This window comes from Dasypus novemcinctus, chromosome 10, assembly GCF_030445035.2.
Source record: "Dasypus novemcinctus isolate mDasNov1 chromosome 10, mDasNov1.1.hap2, whole genome shotgun sequence".
Lineage (NCBI taxonomy): Eukaryota > Metazoa > Chordata > Mammalia > Cingulata > Dasypodidae > Dasypus > Dasypus novemcinctus.
The window spans coordinates 65,279,138-65,300,364 of NC_080682.1; the positions used below are offsets into that span (position 1 = coordinate 65,279,138).

Below are 21,227 nucleotides of genomic sequence, written 5' to 3' on the forward strand. Positions count from 1 at the left end.
ACAGTTGCCCAGAAGTCAACTATATTAGTCAGCCAACGGGGTGCTGAAGCAAAATACCAGAAAGTGATTGTTTTTTATAAAGGGTATTTATTTGGGATAGGCACTTACAGATTCCAGGCCATAAAGCATAAGTTACTTCCCTCACCAAAGTCTATTTTCATGTGTTGGAGCTAGATGGCTGCCAAAGGCTGCGAGGGTTCAGACTTCCTGGGTTCCTCCCTTATAGGGTCTTGCTTTTCTCTGGGTTCAAGGTTTCTTTTTTCCCAGGGCTTGCTCCTTACTGGCCTCAGGGTTCCTCTCTTCCTGCAGTTTGTTTCTCTTTCCTCTGAGAGCTTACTTCCCGGGGCTCCAGCTTAAGGCCTCAGCATCAAACTCCAACATCAAAACTTCAACATCAAAACCCTCAACTCTGTCCTTTGCCATGCCTTTTATCTGTGAGTCTCCACCCACCAAGGTGCAAGGGACTCAATGCCCTAATGACGTAGCCTAATCAAAGCCCCAAAAGTAACTCAATCACACCCAAGTACAGAGCAGATCACAAACATAATCCAATATCTATTTTTGGAATTCAATACCATGTCAACTGCTACAACAATCCACACATGTACACAAACCCGACCTAGGAAGAATGTGACATTACCAGTGGGGAAAGAATGGTGATATTGGGATTAAATGTTACTGGGAAAACTGGTTATTTAGGAAAAATATACTAAATCCCTACCTCATATCTTAATCAAAAGTAAATTCTAGATAGACCCTAAACCTAATTCATACATAAGCAAGCATAAACAATAAGCATATAGTAAAGACTGAACTTACAAAATAAACATATGTAACATCACAGAGGGGTCTCTTACATCACCACTCCACCAACTCTTTGAATTGTTGTGAAACATTTGTTACAAACTATGCAAGAGCATCATCAAAATATTACTACCAATTATAGTCTTTATCTTATATTTGGTGTATTTTTCCCCCAACCCATATTATTTTTTTTAATGTATTTTTGTTACAGATATTGTGAACTTGCAAAACAATTATACAGATGTGTAGATTTCCCATACAACTCCACGCCCTGGTGGAATATTTATTACAGATTATGAGACAATATCATCAGACTATTACCACCAATTATGGTCCATAGCATACATTTGGCACACTTTTTCCATACACCTCCATTATCAACACAGTATAGCTTGGCATTGATGCAAGAATATTATAGTATTGCTGTTAACCAGACTCTATAGGTCAGACCAATTGTAGTTTTCCCATGTTTCTCCATATTCCCATTATCCTGCAATAGTGATGTACATCTGCTCTAGCTCACAGAAGGACTCTCTTGTATTTGTACCCTTAACAACAATTCTCAGCTGCCTCTGGGTTCACTGTGTTATTCAGCCCTCAGATTACTTTTTGGCTGAAAAACTGAATTTGACACCTTGTAGAAGAAACTATAGAAGAATATTTTATGATTTGAGGTATATTTGAAAAAATTTTAAACCATTAAAATTTTTTTTCCTGGGCTTTTAAAATTCGCTGATTTTTAAATTAACAGTCTCTTTTTCATTACAATTTACAACCTCATCCTTATTTCCAGTCTGATTATACAAGTGTGAAGTGGCAGAAAGGTCTGGAATAAATACAACAAAATGACAAAGCTCTGAAACTAAATGCATACAACAGGTTCTATGAAGGTGGAAGAAAGCATCTCCACAATAAATTAGAGTAAGACAAAGTAACGAGAACATTTTAGCTGAAGTTCTTTCAGTCACCCTTGTCCTTTTTTCCATGCTTAAGGATGCACATGAAATCAACAGAGTGGAAGTTCCCCTTTTTGTCCATGAGTGCTTCTCTGTACAATTTGTCCACCACTTTGCCTGTAAAAGAATTCCCTGTAGTTGTCAGTGCCTCTCTCAGGTAATCCTCCTGGATGGTGCCTGTTGCTTCTTCATCAAAGCAAGCAAAAGCATTTCTGATGTCATCTTCTGGGTCCACGTCACTTAACTTGTCACCAAAAATAGTGAGGAACATGGTGAAATCTATGGGCCCCAGAGCCTCATACATGGTAACATCAGTGTATGCATTAGTTGGATTCTTCCCAAGGGAAGCAAGCATATCATGCATGTCTTCCTTCTTGATGAACCCATTTGTTACATTCGATCATGCTGAAGACCTCTTTGAATTCCTGAATCTGTGACTAGTCAAACATGCCTAACATGTTGGATGTTGCACGCAGAGGGCGCTTCTTGGTAGTCTTGGTCTTTGCCTTTTTGCTGAATATGGTTGGTGGCTGTTTAATTCCATCCCAGACTTTGGAACTGGGTTGCCTTGCATGAGATGATCAGTAGCCTTTAAACCTTTTTATTTGTTTTTTGTTTTGATTCTTAAACAAGAGAAAGAACAGAAAAAAGATTGATCAACATGACTCCATTTAAAAACAAACTTGTTTTAAAAAATAGCGACACTTTGAGAATGAAATATATTAATACAAGTAAAACAGTAAAGGTTTTTTGTGCCTGAACAGATAGTAAGCCTACTAGTTACTTGCTATTATTATTTCATTTGTAGGGTAGTTTCTCCCCATAACAATTACAATCAATCTATTTTTACAGTGATTTTAAAATTTTCTCTTTCAGACTCAACTCTTTCAGATGTTACGCATCAAGTGATGTAACTAAAGGAAGAGAGTTGTTCATTGTAAAACACAATGTGAAAATGACTATTTCTTTCCTAGGCCAACATGGTAATTATTCTAAATGGGAATCTCTTCCATGGGAACTTGTCTTCATTTGCATGAACTCTGTAGCTTGTGGTCTCTTCTTGGTAATGTGAACATGGAGTGCACTCCTTCTGGTGACTTGTTTTGTGTGCCCAGGAATGCAGCTCCTGGCATCTCGTAGGAATGTAACTGTTGGTCTGAGGGCCCATGCTTCTGGAAAACCAGAAGCTTTCTCTCTACTCACTTTTGACCCTGGGTCCTTGTTTCACTTTTCCATCTGGGCCCTGCCATATTTATCTCTTGCAGCTGCTGAAATAAACAAGTGAACTTGCATTCCGGCTTCTAGGTTAGACTGCACCAAAATACTGGCGTAACCAGAAGAGAAACATTTGTAGAAACTCTAGAGGTCTTAGATAGTCACCATTTGACAGATAAAAATCAAAACGGCTCAGGGAGGTGAAGGGTGATCTTTTCTTTTTTAATCTCATTCCTCAAAATGTTATTATTTCTGGCCCTGTGGTAAAGTCCCTACAGTTTTAAAAGGCCACCTCTCTAAATCCAACCTCTTCTGCATTACAAATAAACCATTACTGTGCACTCCTTAAGCAGCAGCAAAAGCTGTTTTTGCTTCAACTCAGAGCACAGTTCAGAAGGTCAGACGTGACCACAGCATCTCCTGTTATTTCAGGGCTTGCATGTGTTTGCCTTGGCTTCATTTCCCTGGCATTTGGTTTCCGTTATTTTTTCATGGTTTTGGCTTGTAGGAATCAAAGAAATATACTTTAAAAAGTAAGCGAAGCTCGCGAAGATGAAGTGCTCTGAACTAGTGGTGACTGGACACAGTGGAAGGAAAGGCGGGCCTCCCAGGTTGCTTTCTGTAGCATGGCCCTGGCCCGGCTCACGGTCCCACGCAAGGCTGGCCAATGCCGTCCTCCAGTCCCCGGCCCGCTCAGCTGTCTCCGTTCAGGGTACCTACCGAGGCCAAAGTGAGACACTCAGGAGAGCTCGGGCCTCCCTTGATGAAGCGTTTTCTGTTTCAGCCTCAGTTACAGCGGGTTGTTTTCAATTGGAAGATTCTGAGATTGGCCTATTACTGAGGCTTGTTTTGGTTCCTGCTGTGAACTCTCAGCAGAATTTGTTTCTGAAAAATAGGTACTGACTGTGTAAAACCTGATTAAAGTTGCTACTGTGATGTTAAACTGAAAGCAGAGACCTCAGGGCCACATTTGATCAGCCTGTAGGTGTGACACCATAAAAATGGCAGCAGACGGTGGTGGGAAGTGATGGAGGGCAATTAGAGGTTCCCAAGCTTGTCTGCATGTTGGGATCCCCTGGAAAGTTCCCAAAGTATCCAATTCTTGTGTTCCACCTGAAACAGTTGTAATTTAATTGATCTGGAGAGTGACCTGGACTTTGAAGTTTTAAAAGAACCCTAATTTGAGAACTGCTGATATGGCTAAGAGTCCAAACTTTGAAGTTCTCAGCCCTGGTTTGAATCCCAACTCTAATACTTAATAGCTGTGAGATTTTGACCAAATCACTAAATCTTTCTGAACTTTAGTTTTCTTATCTTTAATATGGGGATGATATGTTCAGGTGAGGAAGCAGAGGCACAGAGAGGTTAAATAATGTATCCAAGTCATACAAGCATAATAATAAAACACATTCAATAAATGGTGATTACCAAAAATGCTTGTGGTAAATGAACATGTATGGCCCTCTTCAAAATTACGACAAATAACAAAACCTTTCATCTACCTCTTCTGTGTTTTTTTACCTTTTACTTTTAATATAGACGTTTAAACTAATAAACATTCTCATAGAAAATGCCTTATGGCTTTTGCTGATGACGGATTAGCCACATATTTTGATTGCTAACCTCATTTTCATCCCTGACACTTTGGGTGGCCTTGGGTGAGCAAAATAACTTCCCCCTGTCTTTAGTTTCTCTACCTATAACGTAAGTCTAATAATAGCTCCCTTGAAAGCATGCTGTAGAGGCTAATTATCGTTAAGCCATTTTTTTTTACTCTGATGCAGACTGGAAACCCAAAAGGCCACCCAGACTTCAGTCCTGCGGTGAAATCTCAGCTTCTTTTGGACAGAGACAAGAGTATTGCTTCTTGGTGGACCTCCAAACCTTCCTGCTCTCTGCTCTTTGCATAGGGCAGTGCTGGGTCTCTTTTTTCACATGCAGCTTTACTTGGAATAAGTTGCCATAAACACCCTGTGGTCAAGGAGTAAGTGATACCATTTATTATAAAGTTATTTGGGAAACATTTTCCACTAATAGGGATCATTAAGGCAGTGACGATGTCACCTGATATGCTCACGGTCCAATAGGGAGAATACTGTTCTGCATAGGAAAAACTTACCAAGAATTCATGTTCTTTAAGGGTAGACATGTGGCTCTTGTGGATTCTAGAGCCTGGCCTCTCAAGATGTGGTCCACTGCTCCAGCAAACAAAGGCAGCATCTGGGAGCTTGTCAGAAATGGAGATGCTCAGGCCCCGCTTTAGGACTGAGGAATCAGACTCTGCATTTTAGCGAGATCCACAGGTGATTGGTAGGCACAGTAAAGCTGGAGAAGCACCACTCTGCTTCCCAATGACAGTGATGACACAGTAAGTGGTGAGGCTGGAATCCAATACAGTCGGATCAGTTGTTCTGTCCTCTTTGCAGCACAGTCTCCTCTGTCGGTAATGCAGTTAGGGTCTGATTTATCGCTAAAGTGCAATCTGAACTTTCTGTAAGCAATGTGACCATTGTTACTATGGAGTGGTACCTACTCCTCAGTTCAGGCTATTTCTGGATAAAGGCAACTTGTAACTTAGTGTTTGTGATAATGTTGCATTTTGATTTGCTGCATTCCCTTTTTTCTTTTTTTTAAGCTCAAGATACTTCCTTACCTGGAAAAAAAGAGATCATGAGTGAGAGAGTGAGAGAGCAAGAGAGGAAAGGAAGGAGAAAAGGAAAAGGGAAGGAAAAGAAAAGTGAACATCTGAGAAAATCAAATATTTATTTTAATACTTTAGTCACCCATCCTGGGTGTAGGGTAAAACAATTTTATTAATCTTTAAGTGCTGATGCTTTTTAAAAATAAATACATATTTTTTAGAATTTATTTCCCTCCCCCCCCAGTTGTCTATTCTCTGTGTGTCCACTTGTATTCTTGTCTACTTGTATTCTTGTCAGTGGCACCGGGAATCTGTGTCTCTTTTTGTTACATCATCTGGCTACATCAGTTCTCTGTGTGTGCAGTGCCACTCCAGGGCAGGCTGCACTTTTTTTCCGTGGGGCGGCTCTCCTTACAGGGCACACTCCTTGTGTGTGGGGCTCCCCTATGCGGGAAACATCCCTGTATGGCAGGGCACTTCTTGTGCACATGAGTACTGCGCGTGGGCCAGCTTCACCACACGGGTCAGGAGGCCCTGGGTTTGAACCTTGGACCTCCCATGGCTCTATCCATTGAGCCAAATCCGCTTCTGTAAGTGCTGATGCTTTATTTCAACTTTGTCTTCAATGGAAATCTTTCTGAAATGATTGAACAATATCACTAAAGGAGTTTGCCTAAAACAATTTATTCCTTTTTGAGATAACTTCTACTGTGGCCAGAATGATCAGTTGAAACAGGCAACTTTGAACTCTTGATGAATTACTTTATTTACACAATGTTCATCCATGCATGCTAACATTATAAAAAGAGAAACAACAGGTATTATTTGCCTGCCAGTGGAAGGACACAATACCACCTAGGACAGATTCTCACCAAAAAGAGGAACCTAAGTCTCATTAAGATTCTATAACCACTTACCAACGTACAGGAAATATGGGGTCACTTAACCATTCTCTGGGCCTTATGAGATGCTTGCTTTTGGCTCCCTCTATCTCAGACTCCAACTGCCAGGCTGTGGGAAGCCCCTCACATGAAAAAGCTGCACGTAGGCAGTTTGGTTGACAGCTCCACCTGAGCACCCTGCTGACAGCTGTGAGTGAGCCATCTAGGATGTCCAGCTGACGCATGACTGTAACTGCATGAGAAACCCCCAAATAAGAGGTGCCCAGCTGCTCCCAGACAATCCACAGAACTGGGAGTTAGTCATGTTTTAGGGCATTACAGTTTGGGATGATTGGCTAAGAAGCAACAGATAATCAGATCGGTATGTTGTGCCCCAGTGACTGGGGAAGAGGAGACTAAAATGATCCCAGGTTTCAGGCCCGGGAGAGCATGTGGATGAGAGTGCTGTTAACCGAGTTAGGAAACCTAGGAGAAGAAGTGCGGGGATGGGAGGGCAGAAAGAAATACCTTGAATGTTTTACTATTGATCCTATTAATATATCTTAATTTTTGAAAATTTGGAATATACCAAAAAAGTTAAAGAAGAAAATAAAAATCACCTGTGATTCCATTACATGGAGCTAACCACTCTTATTATTTATTGTGGTTCCTCCTCTGTGCTTGTTTGCTCTTTGTTTTCATCCCCTAAACTATCTTAAAACTTATCCTACTGGAGAGGATTTACTTCAAGACGTTGGATGAAAAAATCCAACATGAACCTCTGGCTGCATTTCTGGCTTCTTTCTATAAAACTTCAAATAAAAATAAATGAAATAAATGTTGCTATTGGAAATTCTTTGTTTTGGAAAAACAGCTTGTTTTTTTCCACCAGGGTTAAATCTTCAGGGAAATCCTGAACATTCATCTCTGTGACAGAATTGCTGGCCTGTGACTCCAGGGGCAGATGAGGTCATGCTTTTAGTGCTTGCAAGAAACAAAATTATTAGTCTATACAATGTAAATGGAAAGAGTGAAATAAACTTGGATGCATTCAAGAGAATGATATGGATGCCTGGTTCTGCTTTGGTTCGTTCATTCATCATTCATTCATTCATATATTCTTCCTTTAAGAAATATTTATTAAACATCAACCATGTACCTGGTCTTGAGGTAAACACTAAGAAAACAGTCATTAATTCCTTCTGTCCAGTAGGGAAGGCAATCATTAATCAAGTGGCTTCATAAACAAACAAATACTATGACAACAAGTTCATTAACTAGTAGGCATCAAGTGCCTGCTATCTGCAGTCTTGTGCTTCATGCTTGGGGGGCTACCAAGAAGGTTAAGATGACGTTAGTCCTCAAGCTAAGGAATCACATGCTCACCGAAGTGATGAAGGCCTGTAAGTGTTCATCCGTGTAGTGCAGACTTGGTTTGGTAGGAGATAAGGAAAAGGAGAAATCAGTGTGTGGAGCAAACAAATAATTTTAATTGAAAAGTAATGTATAATAAATATGTAGCATGGTAAAACAAATTCATATAGTAGATAAACAAAAGTCTCTATCTTTTCCAATATCTAGACATAACAAATGTTAACAGATTCTTGTGTATTCTAGAAATTTTCCATGCTTTTTTTCCCTTTGTTTTCCATTTTTTAATATCTTTTTTTTTAAAGATACATAAATCACACACAATGTTACATTAAAAAATGTAAGAAGCTCCCATACACTCCACTCCACATACCCCTCACTCCTCCCACATCAGCAACTTCTTTCATTAGTGTGGTACATTCATTGCATTTGATGAAAACATTTTGGAGCACTGCAACACAGCATGGATTATAGTTTGCATTGTAGTTTACACTCTCTCCCAGTCCATTCAGTGGGTTATGGCAGGATGTATAATGTCCTGCATCTATCCCTACAATATCATTCAGGACAACTCCAAGTCCTGAAAATGCCCCCATATCACACCTCTTTTTCCCTCTCCCTGCCCTCAGCAACTACCATGGCCACTGTCTCCACATCAATGATATAACTTCTTCCATTGCTAGAGTCCCAATAATTCTATAGTAGAATACCAGTAAGTCCACTCTAATCTGTATTTTATTCTTCCATCCTGAGGACCCGGGATGGCGATGTCCACTCCACTCCTAAATTGAGAGGGGGCTTAGATCCCACATGGCTGATGGATGGGATTCTCCTGCTTGCAGTTGTAGACTCTCTTGGTTCCTTGGTGTGGTGGTTGACCATCCTCACTGCCTTGTTTGCTGACCTGGGTGAGTCCAATGAACTGGAGAGTGGGTGTTGCAACTTGCTGAGGCCTATAGCCCAGCTGGCACATGGACAATCCAGAGATTCAAGTGTCCTGGACATACACCAACCCCAGCACCAACCACAGGTTCAGTAAAAGTGACAGAAGAGGCATGTGTATAGAAGTCACATCTGAGTCCAACTCCAGATATGAGCACAAATTTCAAAGTAGGGCCCACTGGCAGGAAACTGAACTCCAGAGCCATCTGTCATGACCATAGGACCTGGGTGTCTCCTTAGCCCTCAGGAGCACCACTACCTGGCGTTGTATCTACTTAGGCTGTCTCTGATATCATGCTGAGATGTATGTAAGCACAACCCCTTTGATGATTTTCTGACATATTTTGAAGTCTCTTTGCCATATAAAGTCATTTGTCCGTACCATTTCCCCCTTTTATTCAATGTATTTTTCTAGTTGCATCCCCAGCTGGTGCTTGGTGGTAATCCCTCGGCACCAGGGAGGCTCATCCCTGGAAGTCACATACCACCCTGGGGGGAAGGTAATGCATTTATATGCTGAGTTTGGCTTAGAGAGTGGCCACATTTGAGCAACTGGGAGGCTCTTGGGAGGTAACTCTTAGGCACCCTGCAGCTCTAAACCAAGTTGAAATTTCATCCTAAGCATAGTCATCAGTATCAAGGCCCCTCATTGGACCATCCTTCTTTACTGGTCTTTGCCCTTGCACTTGGGGGAATATTGCTGTTCCATTGGGGAATGTGACAGAGTTCCCCAGGATGGGAACTTAGCACTCCCTCAGTTGTTGTGTGAAACTCTATCCACTCTGTCAATATCCAACAAACATCCAAATATGTATGCCCTGGCGAACTCCCTCCCACCCAGGCATCCCCCATCAATGACAGCCCACACCAATGCTCATCCCCTGCCATAGTTGAACCCCTCTGTGATCCAAAACTTCTTAAAAAAATGAAGACTAATATATTGCCAAATTCAATTAATAGGAAAATGAATTAGTAATGATAGGTTTAAAGGTTTGAAATAGAATACATAATAATTAAGAAAAACTAAAATAAAGTAAAAAATAAATTGGGGTATTAAAAATATGAAAAATATAAAAAAATTTTTGATGTTTTGCCTTTCATCACTGTAATAGATGTTGTCCTGTATGTACAGTGGCAATCTCTTCCATTTCTTCCTCAGTGTCTTACATCTATTTTTTTTATGTCTTCAAAATAGCTTTAGGTCACAATAAAGTCACACATAGAATATAGGGAACTCCTATACACCCAACATCCTCCTCCTTTTCCCCCTTTCCCACCAATGATCTTTTTACACATAGTTGTTACATTTGCTGCAACTGATGTACAAATATTGAAACGTAGCTACTAACCATTGATATATTATGGTTTACATCATGGTTTACATTTTAGACTCTACAGTTTTATAAATTTTTGGTGAAATTTAACATGGCTTGTATCCATCATTGCATTATCATGCAGACTTCCATTGCCCACTAATTACCCCCTCTTCCCTTTATTCTATTCCTCTCTCCCCCTCCCCTCAAGGCCCACAGTGACATCCAAGCTTCACTGCTTGAAGGACAAGATTCATAGATACTTGCAACAATGCTGAGGGCTTGACACACTAGTCTGTTCTCCCCCATTGGGAGTCACCAATGCTCTCAAGAGACACCCTCTCCTCTCTTTGAGAACATCAGGCCTCCCCCAGGATGAGGGTACAACACCTTCCCTCTCATTGTATGGGTCTCCACTCACTGATATACCACATCATGGCAAGATGAGCACTCACATACTCCCTAGAAGCCTGCCCTAGGTGCACTCTGTGCTAGATGTTCCCTGTCAAACAATTTATACCAGTAACCCTTCCTTATTATATTTTCTAAAGAGTTTTCTCAACATTTTATTTTCAACCATGTACCTGACAATCTCCAGTGTTCATCTGCTCCTCCCCAACCCTCCCCCCAATTCCATAGACCATCTGACCCATTCTCCCAACGCTAGCCCCCTTCAAACCTACAAAGCCCAGCCCAATAGTATCCCTATACCCCCATCTTATCCCTTCACTGCACAACTACTTACCTCCACATTATCGTATATTTCATCCATGTGAGCATTGGCTCACAACTCTCCCCCCCCCCAATTTCCTGTAAGTCTATCTTCCAATCTCTAGCTCTCTGAGACAGCTTGATTTGCTTAATTCATATCAGAGAGGTCATGTAGTTTTTGTCCTTCAATGCCTGGCTTGCTTCACTCAACATAAGGTCCTCAAGATTCATCCATGTTATCCCTTGTGTTAGTACTGTATTCCTTCTTGCAACTGAGTAGTATTCCATTGTGTGTATATACCACATTTTGTTTATCCATTCATCTATAGATGAGCATTTGGGTTGATTCCAACGTTTGACAATAATGAATAATGCTGCTGTGAACATTTGTGTGCATATATTGGTTTGTGTCCTTGTTTTCAGTTCTTCTGAATATATACCCAGCAGTGGAATTTCTGGGTCATATGGCAAATCTTTTTTTTTTTTTTTTCATATGGCAAATCTATAGCTAGTTTTTTGAGGAACTGCCAAACTGTCCTACATAATGGCTGGATCCTTCTAAATTACCACCAGCTGTGGATGAGGTTTCCCATTCCTCCATATCCTCTCCAACACTTGTCCTCTTTTTTTTAATAGCTGCCAGTCAAATGGGTGTAAGATGGTATGTCATTATAGTTTTGATTTGCATTGCCCTAATAGCTAGTGATGTTGAGCATCTTTTCATGTGCTTTTTAGTCATTTATATTTCTTCTTTGAAGAAGCATTTATTCAAATCTCTTGCCCATTTTTAAAATGGGTTGCTTTCTCTTTCTTTTCGAGATATAGGATTTCTTTATATATGCTGGATGAGACTGGGTATGTTTAGGGTGCTATGGCCATTATATATGCTGGATATTAGGCTCCTATCAGATATATGTTTACCAAATATTTTCTCCCATTGGGTAGGCTGTCTTTTCACTTACTTGATAAACTCCTTTGAAGTGCAAAAGCTTTTAATTTTGAGGAGGTCCCATTTATCTATTTTTTCTTTCACCTCTTGTGCTTTAGGTGTAAAGTTCATGAAGCCATTTCCTAATACAAGGTCTTGTAGGTGCTTCCCTATATTGTCTTCCAAGGTCTTTATGGTCTTGATTCTTATATTTAGATCTTTGATCCATCTTGAGTTGTTTTTTGTATAAGGTATGAGATGGTATTCCTCTCTCATTCTTTTGCATATGGATATTCAGTTCTCTAAGCACCATTTGTTGAAGAGGCCATTCTCTCCCATTTGAGTGGGCTTGGTGGCCTTGTCAAATACCAGATGACTATATATGCAAGGATCTATATCAGGACTCTCAATTCAGTTCCATTGGTCAATAAGTCTATCCTTGTACCAATACCATGTCGTTTTGACCACTATAGCTTTGTAGTATGTTTTATTTTTTATTTTATTTTTTTAAGGTTTATTTATTTATTTCTCTCCCCTTCCCCCCCCACCCCAGTTGTCTGTTCTCTGTGTCTATTTGCTGCATCTTCTTTGTCCACTTCCGTTGTTGTCAGAGGCACCGGAATCTGTGTTTCTTTTTGTTGCATCACCTTGTTGTGTCATTTCTCCGTGTGGGCGGTGCCATTGTTAGGCAGGCTGCACTTTCTTTGGCGCTGGGTGGCTCTCCTTATGGGGCGCACTCCTTGCGTGTGGGGCTCCCCTACGTGGGGACACCCCTGCGTGGCATGGCACTCCTTGCATGCATCAGCACTGCACATGGGCCAGCTCCACACTGGTCAAGGAGGCCTGGGGTTTGAACTGTGGACCTCCCATGTGGTAAATGGACGCCCTAACTGCTGGGCCAAGTCCGCTTCCCTGCAGTATGTTTTAAAGTCAGGTTGTGTGATTCCTCGGATTTCAATTTTCATTTTCAATATGTCTTTGGCTATTCAGTGCCTCTTTCCCTTCCAAATAAATTTCATAGTTAGTTTTTCCAGTTCATTAAAAAATGCTGTGTTGGTTTACAATGCTTTAAATCTAATTTTTTTTTGTCTTTATTTTTTTTAATGTTACATTAAAAAAATGAGGTCCTCATATACCCCTCACCCCCCTAAATCTAATCTTAATGAGTGATGCAATCCTTCAGTTTGGGTAGGATAGACCTTTTAATGATATTTAGTCTTCCTATCCATGAACAGGGAATATTCTTCCATTTATGTAAGTCTTCTTTTATTTCCTTTAGCAGTGTTGTATAGTTTTCTGTGTATAAATCTTTTATATCTTTAGTTAAATTTATTCCTAGGTATTTGATTTTTTTAATTTACTATTGTAAATGGTATTTGTTCCTTGATTTTCTTCTCATATTCCTCTTTATTGGTGTACAGAAATGCTACTGATTTTTGCACATTTCTCTTATAATCTGTGACTTTACTGAACTCATTTAAAGGTTCTAGAAACTTTTTTGTAGATTTCTTGGGACTTTCTATATATAGGATCATGTTGTCTGCAAATAGTGACGTTTTTACTTCTTCCTTTCCAACATGTATGCCTTTTATATCTGTTTCTTGCCTCAGTGCTTGAGCAAGTGCTTCTAACACAATGTTAAACAGAAGCAGTGATAGTGGGCATCCTTGTCTTGTTCCTGATCCTAGAGGGAAAGATTTTAGGATTATACCATTGTATATGATGTTAGCTGTGGGCTTTCATATATATATGCTTTATCATGTTCAGAAAGTTTCCTTCTATTCCTATCTTTTGCAGTGTTTTTATCAGGAAAGGGTACTGTATTTTGTAAAATGCTTCTCTTGCATCTATAGATATGATAATGTGATTTTTTTTTCTTTTGATCTGTTTATGTGGTGTATTACATTGATTGCTTTTCTTATGTTGAACCATCCTTGCATACCAGGGATAAAACCTACTTGGTCATGGTGTATAATTTATTTGATGTGTTACTGAATATAATTAGCAAGTATTTTGTTGAGAATTGTAGCATGAAGTTTCATTAGATTGGTCTGTAATTTTCCCTTCCTGTGGTATCTTTGGCTTTGGTATTAGGGTAAAGTTGACATCATAGAATGAGTTAGGCAATATTCCTTCTATTTCAATTTTTTGGAAGAGTTTCAGCAAGATTGGTGTTAGTTCTTCCTGGAATATTTGGTAGAATTCACCTGTGAAGCCAGCTGGCTCTGAGCTCTTCTTTGTTGGGAGGTTTTTATTGCCTGATTCTATCTCTTTACTTGTGAATGGTTTGTTGAGATGATCAATTTCTTCTTTTGTCAATGTAGGCTGCTTATGTGTTTCTAGGAATTTGTCCATTTCCTCTCAATTGTCCTTCTTGTTGGCATATAGTTTTTCAAAGTATTCTCTTATGATAGTCTTTATTTCTGTGGGGTCAGTGGTGATATCCCCTTTCTCATTTATTATTTTGTGTATTTGTGTCTTCTCCCTTTTTTTCTTTGTTAGTCGAGCTAAGGGTTTGTCAATTTTATTCATCTTCTCAAAGAACCAGCTCTTTGTTTTGTTTATTTTTTCTAGTGTTTTATTATATTCTATTTCATTTAGTTTTGCTCTGATCTTTGTTATTTCTTTCTTTCTACTTCCTTTGTGGTTAGTTTTTTGTTTACTAATTCCTCCAAGAGTGCAGTTAGGTCTTTGATTTTAACTCTTTCTTCTTTTTTGATATATGAATATGGTTATGAATTTTCCTCTCAGTACAGCTTTTGCTTCATCCCATAAGTTTCAATATCTCCTGTTGTCATTTTCACTAGTTTCAAGTAGTTACAGATTTCTTTTGAGATTTCCTCCTTGACTCATTGTGTAAGAATGTGTTGCTTAACTTCCATATCTTTTTGCCTAATCTGGTTCACTGGCCCTTGCAGATTTCCCACTTCATTCCATTGTAGTCAGAGTAATTATTTTGTGTGATTTCAATCTTTCTGAATTCATTTAGACTTTCTCTGTGGCCTAGCATGTGGTCTATCTTGGAGAATGATCCATGTGCACTTGAAAGAATGTATATCTTGCTGTATTTGGATGTCATGTTCTGTATATGTCTATTAGGTCCAGATCCTCTAAAATATTATTCAAAGTCTTTGTTTCTTTATTGTTTCTCTGTCGAGATGTTCTAATGCTGATAATGGTGTATTAAAGTTTCCCACTATAATTGTAGAGGCATCTACTCCTCCATTTAGTTTTTCCAGTGTTTTCCTAATGTATTTTGAGGTACCCTGGTTAGGTGCATAAATGTTTATGATTGTTCTTTCTTCTTCAAATATTATCCCTTTTACTAATATATAGTATCCATCTTTGTCTCTCACAATAGTTTTGTATTTAAAGTCTATTTTGTCTGATATTAGTATAGTTCATCTTGCCCTTTTTTGGTTATTGCTAGCTTTTAGGATTGTTTTCCAGCCATTCGCTTTCAATCTCCTTGAATCCCTGGGTCTAAGGTGGGTTTCTTGTGGACAACATATAGATGGGTCATATTTCCTTATCCATTCTGCCAATCTGTGTCTCTTGACTGGTGAGTTTAATCCATTAACATTCAGTTTTATTATTCTCAAGGATTTACTTACATTAGCCATATTTTCTTTGTTTTAAATTTTTTTTTTTTTGCCTTTTTAGTTATTCTTACACTCTCCTCCAACTCTGTCTCTCCTGTTTTTTTTCTTCCAACCCGTAGAACTCCCTTTAGTATTTCTTGAAGGGAAGATTTCTTATTGGTATTCTCTTTTAGTTTCTGTTTGTCTGTGAATATTTTGAACTTGCCATCATTTTTGAATGCCAGCTTTGCTGGATAAAGTATTCATGGCTGAAAATATTTTTATTTTAGTACCTTGACTATGTCATACCACTGGCTTCTTGCCTCCATGTTTTCAGATGAGAAATAAGCACTTAATCTTATTGAGCTTCCCTTGTAGGTGATAGTTCTCTTTTCTCTTGCTGCCTTCAGTATTTTCTCCTTGTCTTGAGCATTGGACAATTTGACAAGTATATGTCTTGGAGTAGGCCTGTTGGTATTTATGCTGCTTGGGGTTCACTACTCTTCCTGGACATGTACATGCATCTCCTTCAATAGGTTTGGGAAGTTTTCAGCCATTATTTCCTCCAAAACCCCTTCTGTGCCCTTTTCCATCTCTTCTCCTTCTGGGATGCCTATAATACATATGTTTGTGTGTTTTATGTTGTCATTCAAATCTGTAAGCCCCTGCTGGATTTTTTCTATCTTTTTATCTATCTGTTCTACTATCTGTTTGATTTCAGATGTACTGTCTTCCACATTACTAATTCTTTTCTCTGCCTGTTCAAATCTGCTGTTAGTTGCTGAGAGTGTATTTTTGATTTCTTAGATTGTGCCATTCATCACCATCATATCTGTTATCTTTCTGCATATCTTTACAATTTCTTCAGGATGCTCTCCAAGTGCTTTCTTTTTTTTTTTTTAAAGACTTATTTATTTAATTCCCCCCCTTCCCCTGGTTGTCTGTTCTCTGTGTCTATTTGCTGCGTCTTGTTTCTTTGTTCGCTTCTGTTGTCGTCAGCAGCACGGGAAGTGTGGGCGGCGCCATTCCTGGGCAGGCTGCACTTTCTTTCGCGCTGGGTGACTCTCCTTACAGGTGCACTCCTTGGGTGTGGGGCTCCCCTACCAGGGGGACACCCCTGCGTGGCGCGGCACTCCTTGCGCGCATCAGCACTGCGCATGGGCCAGCTCCACACGGGTCAAGGCGGCCCGGGGTTTGAACCATGGACCTCCCATGTGGTAGATGGACGCCCTAACCATTGGGCCAAGTCTGTTTCCCTCCAAGTGCTTTCTTAATACCCTTAATCTCTTCATTCACTTCATTAAGTTGGTTCTGATATTTGTGGACAGCTTTGATTAGTTGTTTGATGTTCTGCTCCTCTTTCTGGTCTTTAGTTTGTTCATTGGACTGGGCTGTGTCTTCCTGTTTCTTGGTGTAGCACATTGATATTATTGATGAATTTCAAAAATAAAAATGGGTTATGTTTGTAAACTGATCTTTTCCTCTGGGAGAATTAGATTATATCAGATTCATTAGATTACTTGATTAAGTAATTATGAAAACCTCTTGTGTCAGTAGGGCATTGAGTCTCCACCTTTAGGTGGGTAGAGACTCACAGATAAAAGGCATGGCAAAGGACAGAGTTAAGGGTTTTTAATGTTGGAGTTTTAATGTTGGAGTTTGATGCTGAATCCTTAAGCTGGAGCCCTGGGAAGTAAGCTCACAGAGGAAACAGAAGCAAGCCCCAGGAAAAGAGAAACCGTGAGCCCAGGAAAAAAGAAGCCTGAAGAGGGGAGGGACCCAGTAAGCCTGAACCCTTGCAGTAGTCAGCAGCCATCTTCCTCCAACACACTGAAATAGATTTTGGTAAGGGAAGTAACTTATGCTTATGGCCTGGTATCTGTAAGCTTCTACCCCAAATAAATACCCTTTATAAAAACCAACAAATTTCTGGTATTTTGCATCAGCACCCCTTTGGCTGACTAATACACTTGGAATGGTTTGTAATTTTTTGTTGCTGTCTGGTCATCATTTTATCTTGATGGGTTTGTTCAGTTGATTAGCTTCTCCCTCTAGTCTCAGGTTTTACTTAGTTGCTATTTTTGTGTGTGTGTTAAGTTTTCTTTTTGGCACTTTGTTCTTCTTATTCTATTTCCTTATTTTTATCTAAGTTCCCTTGGAGGAAAAAGATTAGGGCCAGGGAAAGCAAAAGGAATAAGAAAGAAAAAGATAATAGTAATATTGATAGTCAAAGTTATCAGAAGGACCATATAAGACTTAGGAGAATGAATATTAAACTCATTTAAGCAGTGTAGAGTTACAGCAATAAAAAAGTGGAGTACCTACAATTAAATGGGAAACTGAATATGGAGAAGAATATAGTATGAATTAAGAGGCCCATGTGATGAGGAGAGAGGGAAAGAGAAAAGAAAGGACAACAACAGAAAGAGTTAAAAAAAAAAAAAAGGATAGAAAACAGAATAGAAGTTTTAGAAATAAAAAGCCAGAAAAATTAGGGACTAAACAGAGAGATGGAATGTAAGAGCAACAACAGAAAGTAGAAGATAGAAAGATGTAGGAAGAAAAAGAGATAGTGTTGGCAACCAAAATCAGTACACAAAGAAAACAGGAAACTGAGGAAGAGGAAACATAGCAAACAAGAAACAAGTCGGCAGCACCTAATTAAAAAAAAAGGGGGGGGGGGCAGGGAGCAATGCGTAAAGAGGAAGGAAAGACAAGAAAACAAAAAAACAGACAAACCCACAAGGAAGGAGTCTACCAATCACAAAATAAAACAGACTTCCCTCTTAAGCCCCTGTGGCACTTGTCAGGCTGCTGGCGTTTATCAATCAATTACCCTGCAGCTTTTTTGCTGCAGATTTTGAGGTTGGTTTTAGTGAGTAAACTAATCTAAATTATATAACAAAAGTAACCTTTTTTTATTTTTTAGGAAAAATAAGAGACCCAAGGGAAGCTAATACAAGGATAATGCCTATGTTTTCCCTATCCTGAAGTATTAGCTAGATGTTTAATATCTGAGTGTGTTACTACTCTAAGAGGAGCCGGGAATTGAACTCAAGACCTTGTATATTCAAGGCTGAAACGCCTCCACTGAGCTAAAGATCCTTGTTGGGTTGATTAGCATATCAGAAAGAGTCCCTTTCCCCGGGGCAGGGTTGACTCTTTGCAATTTGATAAACTGTTGATTAGGAATCTGTTCTTCCCTCCCTTATTTTTCCTAACTGCTTTCTCTCCCAGGGCAGCAGGAAGCAATAGCCCCTGTGCGAGTTCCCTTCTTTTTTTTTTTTTAAGATTTATTTTTTTTAAAAATTCTCTCTCCTCCCTGCCCATTGTCTGCTCTCTGTGTCCATTTGCTGTGTTTTCTTCTGTGTTCACTTGCATTTTTAACAGCGGCACTGGGAATCTGTGTCTCTTTTTGTTGCATCATCTTGCTGCGTAAGTTCTCCATGTCTGCGGCACCACTCCTGGGCAGGCTGTGCTTTTTCCCCATGGGGCGGCTCTCCTTATGGAGGTGCACTCCTTGTGCATGGGGCTACCCTAAAGCTGGGCACATCCCTGCATGGCAGGGCACTCCTTGAGTGCATCAGCACTGTGCATGGGCCAAACTTACCACAAGGGTCAGGAGGCCCTGGGTTTGAACCCTGGACCTCCCATATGGTAGGCAGACACTCTATCAGTTAAGCCAAATCTGCTTCCCATGAGAGTTCCCTTTTAAAATTCAAATGGGACCCTGGTGACTTAGCTCACTGCAGAAAATGTGACTCTCAGTCTCTTTTTGAGAGAGCACCCACACCTTGCCGGGAACCCTAAATATGCTCTTGGAGGCTTATTAAGCACTACCTACTCTCCCCCTCCCTTAGGTGAGTTGCACAGGACTAGTTAATTGCTTGACTCCACTTTCTCCCAGACCAATTTTCCCCATCCCAAGAAAATTAGGTAAATCAGGTTGCCTCAGCAGATTTGACTCTTTCCTCTTCCTGGTTTCTCCTCAAGCCAGCTGGTATGCTCCTTAAAGCTCAAAAAAAGGGGGTCCAGACATTTGTACACACACTTGGGGGACCCTTCTCCACTCTTCACCAGAACCCTCCCACTCTCAGAGATTATTTCCTCCAGCTGGGTGACCAGCAAGGATCAGGGAATGCTGTGGCTTCCTGCATTGAGGGAGGGGCTTAGCCATCCCACAGCTCCAACCTCAAGCACCAGGAACTCACGGTTTTACCTCGAGCAATCACTCTTTTTGTCACACTCTCTCAAGATCGATGCCCTAAAGCCTTCTGCTTTGTGGGTCCCCAAAACAGTTCACTCAGGCAGGATTTTGCCCCCACTCAGGCGTTTTTTGTAGGAGCAATGATGTGGGTGGACTTAATGCGATGCCATCTTGCCTCTCCTCCTTCCATGTATTTTTGAGAGCACATGCTGTGATGCGTAATTTTAGGTATCAACCTCGTTTTAGTGTGTCTTTTTGTTTGGTCAAGCAAGGACTGGCCTGATTATTACTGTGAGGGTATTTTGTAGTTAGATTTACAGCATTATGAGGTTGATTGCATCTGTGGCTGATTGCCTCCACAATCGACAAAAGAGATTACCTTCAGCAAGGAGGGAGTGTCCTCAGGTACCCAGTTAAGATCTTAAAGCAGAACTGAGGGCTTCAGCAGTCAGAAAGAAGAATTTCTGCCTCTTTTTGGGTTGACAGCTTCTCCTAGTGAATATAACTTCATTTTCACTGGAGTTTCTACCTTGCGGCCTGGCTTATGGAATTTGGACTTGCCAGTCTCCAGGATCATATAAGCCAATTCCTGTAATAAACCTATATCTCATCTTGGTTCTGTTTTACTGGAGAACACACACATACACACAAGCATACATACACATTTGTTATTTGTTATATATTATTTGATGTCATATGTTATTTTGTTTTTAAATAACATAATTAATTTCTAGTACTTATGTTCCTTTGTCCAATTAACCACAGGAGATATTTTAAAAATTATAAAGCTAGTATGCATACAGATTTAGAAAATACAAACTATATGAAAATGCATTCGAATAAAGTAAAAGCTTCTTAGAAGTAATTGCTGTTGGGAAGTTACTCCTCAGAAGTAATGGTTTATGTATATCCATATGTATCTTATAAATAGAAAGAGCCACTCTTGGTTTACCAACTCAGATGATCAAGACATAAAACTTTCTTAGTTGACACTCAATAATTCAAATTTTTCTGTACCATCAATCTGCTTGGGGGATAGAAGCTAAATCTCAGCCAATGTGGGGACTCACTACTTTCTTTCATGTTGTACCTAAATTTGGAGTGAACCTATAAAGTGCCAAGGTGTTGAGGCCTTCAGCTTGTGCCCTTAGTGTCTTGGTGGGTCTTCCACATGGCTTGACTATTGCTGAAACATTCTCCTTTCCTACCTCCCTCCTACTATGCACCTCTCACATGCTTCTCAGGGTCACAGGGCCAGGCCGGAAGAGGCCCGCCTGCCTGGACACACCCCACTGCCCTTCTGTCTTGGTTCAGTGGCTGTGAGGTGGACAGAGAGCGAGGTTGGCTGGCACACCATGTTTCAATTTTGCTCTGCTATGACTTAGGCAAGTGCCTTCCCTTATCTGGGCAGCAGTCTTGTCCATCAAAGATGAGTAGGTTAGAATAGGACCTTGAACTGAAGAGGAAATAAGCACATATTAAATAGAAAAGCATGATTCGGTAAGAATAATCTGTGTGTGCATGTGTACTGTATAAAATATATTTCTCAGTTGGGCTATAATAAAAAAGTTGGAAATTCAGTGGAATAGAGAACTCTACTCACTGGCCCAGTAATTGATTGACTAAAAATTGTGGAAATGAAGGAACTTGCGGTTTCTATTGCAATGGACCCGTTGG

General features: G+C 40.0%; 1 pseudogene; it reads right to left on the minus strand.

Annotated features, from left to right (window-relative positions):
* Positions 1-1,764: 1,764 nt before the first annotated feature.
* LOC101434541 (myosin regulatory light chain 12B pseudogene) lies at positions 1,765-10,876 on the minus strand (annotated as a pseudogene).
* Positions 10,877-21,227: the final 10,351 nt, after the last annotated feature.